Below are 6,040 nucleotides of genomic sequence, written 5' to 3'. Positions count from 1 at the left end.
AGCTGGTCTCACTAGGAGCAAATGCAGCACCGAAATGCCAAGGTGAGAAGTAAAGGATGCTTATAGCAGGTGGTGCCTGGTGGGGCTGCAGGAGCCCCAGTAAAGCTTAACCCCCATACCTGGGGCCCCTGTAATAGATGCAAAACATTGTCATGCACTTTGGAATCTCTGGCAGCCCTATCCTAACAACTGGTTCACAGATGAAGAAAATGAGCCTCAGAAGGATCATTTTCTAATTTTGTGAAAGAATAACATTACTGTCATCAAGCATCTATGATGTGCCAGGTACTGTGGCAACAGTAGTTCCTTAAATTCTCACAATGACCCTACAGAGTAAGATGAAGTTGTATCATATGGGTTTAACGAATGAGGGCAGAAAGGGAATACATTTTTTTCTCTCTACTTTAGGATCTGACTTTCAAGTAAGATGATACTCAATTGAAGACATTATTTTCATTTGACAGATGCAAAGCTGAGGTTCAGACAGGCTAATAATTCAACTGAGTCACACATTAGATAGTGGGTGAACTGGGATTCGAACCCAAATCTGACTGTGTAGCGCCAACATAGTATAGCAGTAGGACAGAAATCAAATCGTCTAGACCCAAGATAAGTGGCTTCTTCCTAAGCCACATGAAAACTCAATGAAACCAGACAGGGTAGGAAACAGGCACTGTGCCAAGGAGGATGAACTGGCTCAGTCTCTTTAAAGGGCAATGTAGCCATGTCAGTCAAGATGACAAATGTTTGTAGGCTTTTGACCCACCAATGCCACTACCAGAAACCTATTCCACTGATGTACTTGCACACGTGGGAAATGGCACCTGTTCCATATTTTTCATCATGCCTTTGTTGATTTTGGCCAAGACATCAAACTTAAATGTCTCACAAAGGTTAAGTGCATTACAGTCTATTTGTATTATGGAATATTATGAGGAGGATAAAAAGAAGGATAAAGATTTGCAATCTGATATGGAAAAAGCTCTAACAGTCAGAGAGTATGATTTTGTATTTTTTTTAAAAGGATATACACATGACATAATCCTAAAGATGGCACGAAAATTTTCTGAAAGTCTTTCAAGAAACTATTAGCAGTGTTTGCCTCTCGGAGAGTTCTGGGCAGGGAGCAGGCACAAATTTTTCACTCTATGACTATATTCTTTCGTATTTAAATACACTTTTTTAACCTTGGGCATGACTTTCTTTTTTTTCCACTTTTGGCCACACCTTGGCAAATGGAGCTCCTTGGCCAGGGATCAGATCCAAGCTGGGGTCTTGACCTTGGCTGAAGCAACTCAGATCCTTAACCCACTGTGCCAGGCCAGGTATTGAACCTGAGTCCCAGTGCCCCCAAGATGGTGCCAGTTCGACTGTACCACGGCAGGAGCTCCATTTTTTCAATACAATCTTAGAATAATTTACATAGTCACAGCTCTCCTTGCCACTGCCCTCAAGGGGCACCCTCTCACACTTAGGTGACTCAAGTGACCTCTTAGTGAGCCCTGAAAGACCCCCCTCTCCCGCCCTCACCCCACTTGTTGACCTTTGACCCAGAGATGCCCTGATTAAGATCTGACCAAAGACCCTCAGTTTAAAAGCCGCCTCTGGCTCCCCAATGGAAAGGGCCAGACCTCTTGGTTTGGCATTCCAGGCCCTTCTCATGCTGCTTCATCTTTTGTCCCCAGCCCCTAGGTCCAAGCACAGCACTGCTCACTGCTCCCCACAACACAGCTCTCTTCTTGTCTTTACCACATAGTCCTTCCCCTTGGTCATTTTAACCCTATGGTCATATTAATGGCTCTATCACCCAATGCTGATCTTATCATTTCCATCATACCTTCCTTGGCTCCCCATTGCTCCTAGGAATACAACCTAGTCTGGGATTCAGAGTACCACCCTCCGGTCATGTTTTGACCCCAGTGAGCTTTCCAAACTCTTCATCCAATCCAGTCAAACTAGACAAATTATGGTCCCCAATTTGTACCTTTGTTCATGCAGTTTCCTCCATGCAGATTCCTTTTCCTCTTCTCCATGGGCACTTGTTGAAATCATACCCATCTTTCAACTCAACTTCAACTTCCTCCATCAATCTTCCATGATGCAAAAGTCCTAGCACCTTCCTTGACCACTTTCTCCGCATATTCATCCACTCGACCAATATATGATGGATACTCTTCTAAGTCAAGCACTGTCAGGCACTGTCCTTGTTCATGGGGAGGCTCTGGTCTAGTTGGGGAAACTGAGATGCAAATGACCTCTAACAGGTGACATGAGAGCCAGAACAGCACAGGGGTTAAGGGCACTGATACTTGTCCCACACCTTCAGGGTTCAAGTCCCAGCTCTGCTACTCGCAAGCTGTGTGACCTCGAACTACCTGCTTCACCTCAAAGTGCTCAGAGGCCTTATCTGTAAAATGGACACAGCAAGAGGATCAACCTCATAGGGTCACTCTGTGACTCAGCAGAGTTAACTTATATAAAGTGCTTAGAACACAGCCTGGCACACGGTAATAAATACATGTTGGTTATTATTACAATTTCAAGGTTTTGCAGGGGCTCAGAAGAAAATTTCTTAAAGATCTTAAAACCTGGGTAAGAGAAAAGCAGAGGAAAAGCCTTGACAGTAGCGTGGGGGTGTGAACAGTGAGTGGGGTCTGAATGGGCAGGTAGAGTTTCTCTTTTCAGTAAGTTCAATCTTTGCCCCTGTTCTCCGACAGCCCTATGGGTGCTTATTCTGAGGGTTTTCAGGGACTGGCATAAAGACAGGCTGAATGAGGGTCTCTCAAACTTTATCCTCATAATTCACACCACATCACTTACTTAGTATTTTTCTCTAAATCAAATCCCTTCTTGTAACCTAAATAAATTACTTTAAATCACACCTGTAATTAAAAACACACATATACAGAGAGTTATAGTTGTGGCTCAGTGGATTAAGAACCTGACTAGTATCCATGAGGATGTGGGTTAGATCCCTGGCCTTCCTCAGTGGGTTAAGGATCCAGTGTTACCATGAGCTGTGGTATAGTTTGCAGACATGGCTCAGATCCCATGTTGCTGTGGCTGTGGCATAGACCAGCAGCTGCAGCTCTGATTCAATCCCTAGCCTGGGAACTTCCACAAGGCTCTAAAAAGCAAAAAACAAAACACACACGCACACACACAAACACATATACAGAGCATCTAGAGATAAATATATTGAAAGCAAAAGTGTTACTAAATTCTAGCTAGCTAATGTCTGACTCTGAGGTCGGCTCTCTTACCAGGACAGGTTAGCAGGTGGTAGAGGGAATGACCTGCTGGCACCAAGCCGAGGCTTTCTCTTTGGCATGGTTAGCAAAACTGAGAAAACACTGAAAAGCTGGTTCTCTCCTTCTGCTAGTGCCCTGTTAGAGAGGACACTGTTAGAGAGAGGAAATATCCCTCGGACTGCAGACAATGAATGCATCCCAGGTTTTTTAGAGGCAGGTCTTTAGAGAGGGATGGCTATCCTCCCAAGCTTCCCTCCTCCTCCTGGGTGGGCACTGGGGTCCCCACTTCTGCTGAGTCACTGAGCATGGGGAAGGAGGTGCTTTCTGGGAAATGCCTCTTGTTCCTTCCCTTCCTGCTGTTTACCTGGTTGGCCTTGGCGTCCTGGGATGATGATCCAAAAACGATTAGCTGGAAAAGCAAACTAAACCTGCTTGTCCTTAAATAATGTTATTTGAAGGGAAAGGTCCCAACCTTTAATATTTAACCTGAAATAAACCAGGTTTCAGAGTTCTCTTGTGGCATCATGAGTTAAGTTGTCACTGTAGCCGCTGAGGTGGCTGCTGTGGCTCAGGTTCAATTCCTGGCCCTGGAACCAATAACGTGGAGTGTGGCTAAAAAAACTCAAACAAACCAAAAACCAAAAAAAACCCCAAAACAAAAAACCAACAAAACCTCCCAAAAACCAAGTTTGGGGGAGTTCCCACTGTGGCTCAGCAATAACGAATCTGACTAGCATCCATTAGGATGCAGGTTCAATCAATCCCTGGACTTGCTCAATGGGTTAAGGATCTGGTGTTGCTATGGCTGTGTCGTCGTAGGCTGAAAGCTGTAGCTCCGATTAGACCCCTAGCCTAGGAACCTCCATGTGCTGTGGGTGCAGCCCTACAAAAATCAAAAAAAAGTTTGAAGAATTTGAGTTAATTCTGTTTGTTTGTTTTTGTCTTTTGTCTTTTTAGGGCCGCACCCGCAGCATATGGAGTTTCCCAGGCTAGGGGTCCAATTGGAGCTGTTGCCGCCGGCCTACGGCCAGAGCCACAGCAACTCAGGATCCGAGCCTCGTCTGCAACCTACACCACAGCTCACGGCAACACCGGATCGTTAACCCACTGGGCAAGGCCAGGGATCAAACACGCAACCTCATGGTCCCTAGTCAGATTTGTTTCTGCTGCGCCATAACGGGAACTCCAAATTTGAATTAATTCTGACAACATAATCCAGGATAGAGAGAAAGCAGATCTTTATTTTGAGGCCAGGGAAAGGTTATTATTAACTTTCTTTGAAGTGAACAGAACTTGGAAATGAGGATTGAACTCTTTTTTCCTCTTCTACCCCATCTCTCCTTTCTTGCACCCTCCCTCTCCACTCCCTCTCACACTTCTCGAGGATCTATCAAATGATGTATCAGGACAGCGTTTCCCAGCTTTGGTTCCTTCGAACGCCAGTTTCTCCATTCCTGCCTAATCCACAGCCCATCTCCACAGGTCTTTTTAGGGCCACCCCTGCGGCATATGGAGGTTCCCAAGCTGGGGGTCAAATTGGAGCTGTAGCCAGTGGCCTGCACCACAGCAATGCCAGATCTGAGCCATGTCTGCAACCCACACCACAGCTCACGGCAAGGCTGGATCTCCAGGCCACTAAATGACGCCAGGTATCGAACCTGTATCCTCATGGATTCTAATCAGATTCATTTCTGCTGAGCCACGATGGGAACCCCTGGAGGAGCTTTTTTTTTTTTTTTTTTTTTTTTTTGTCTTTTTGCTATTTCTTGGGCCGCTCCCGCAGCATATGGAGGTTCCCAGGCTAGGGGTCTAATCGGAGCTGTAGCCGCCGGCCTACGCCAGAGCCACAGCAACGCGGGATCCGAGCTGCGTCTGCGACCTACACCACAGTTCACGGCAACGCCAGATCGTTAACCCACTGAGCAAGGCCAGGGATTGAACCCACAACCTCATGGTTCCTAGTCGGATTCGTTAACCACTGCGTCACGATGGGAACTCCTGGAGGGGCTTTTTAAGATGCGGATTCCTGGAGTTCCCGTTGTGGCTCAGTGGTTAATGAATCCGACTAGGAACCATGAGGTTGTGGGTTTGATCTCTGGCCTTGCTCAGTGGGTTAAGGATCTGGCATTGCCATGAGCTGTGGTGTAGGTTGCAGACAAGGCTCAGATACCACATTGCTGTGGCTGTGGCATAAGCCGGTAGCTGCAGCTCCGATTAGACCCCTAGCCTGGGAACCTCCATATGCCGTAGGAGCAGTCCTAGAAAAGGTAAAAAGACAAAAAAAAAAAGTGGATTACTGGGAATTCCCATTGTGGCTCAGTGGAAACAAACTCGACTAGTATCCATGAGGACGGAGGTTCCATCCCTGGCCTTGCTGAGTAGGTTAAGGATCCAGCCATGAGCTGCAGAGTAGGTCGAAGATGCAGCTCGGATTCCCCATTGTTGCAGCTGTGGTGTAGGCTGGCAGCTGTAGCTCCGATTTGACCCCTAGCCTGGGAACCTCCATATGCCTCAGCTGCAGCCCTGAAAAAGAGAGGAAAAAAAAGATGCAGATTCCTAGGCAATACACACCATTCTTTTTTTTCCCCTTCTTTTTCTTTTCTCTCTCTCTCTCTTTTTTTTTTAGGGCTGCATCTGCAGCATATGGAAATTCCCAGGCTAGTGGTCGAATTGGAGCTGCACTGCTTACACTGCAGCCACAGCAACACTGGATCCCAGCTGCATCTGTGACCTATGCCAAACCTTGCAGCAATGCCAGATCCCTAACCCACTGAGTGAGGCCACGGAGC

Source organism: Sus scrofa, chromosome 17, assembly GCF_000003025.6.
Source record: "Sus scrofa isolate TJ Tabasco breed Duroc chromosome 17, Sscrofa11.1, whole genome shotgun sequence".
Lineage (NCBI taxonomy): Eukaryota > Metazoa > Chordata > Mammalia > Artiodactyla > Suidae > Sus > Sus scrofa.
Note: the sequence above shows the minus strand (reverse complement) of the source record.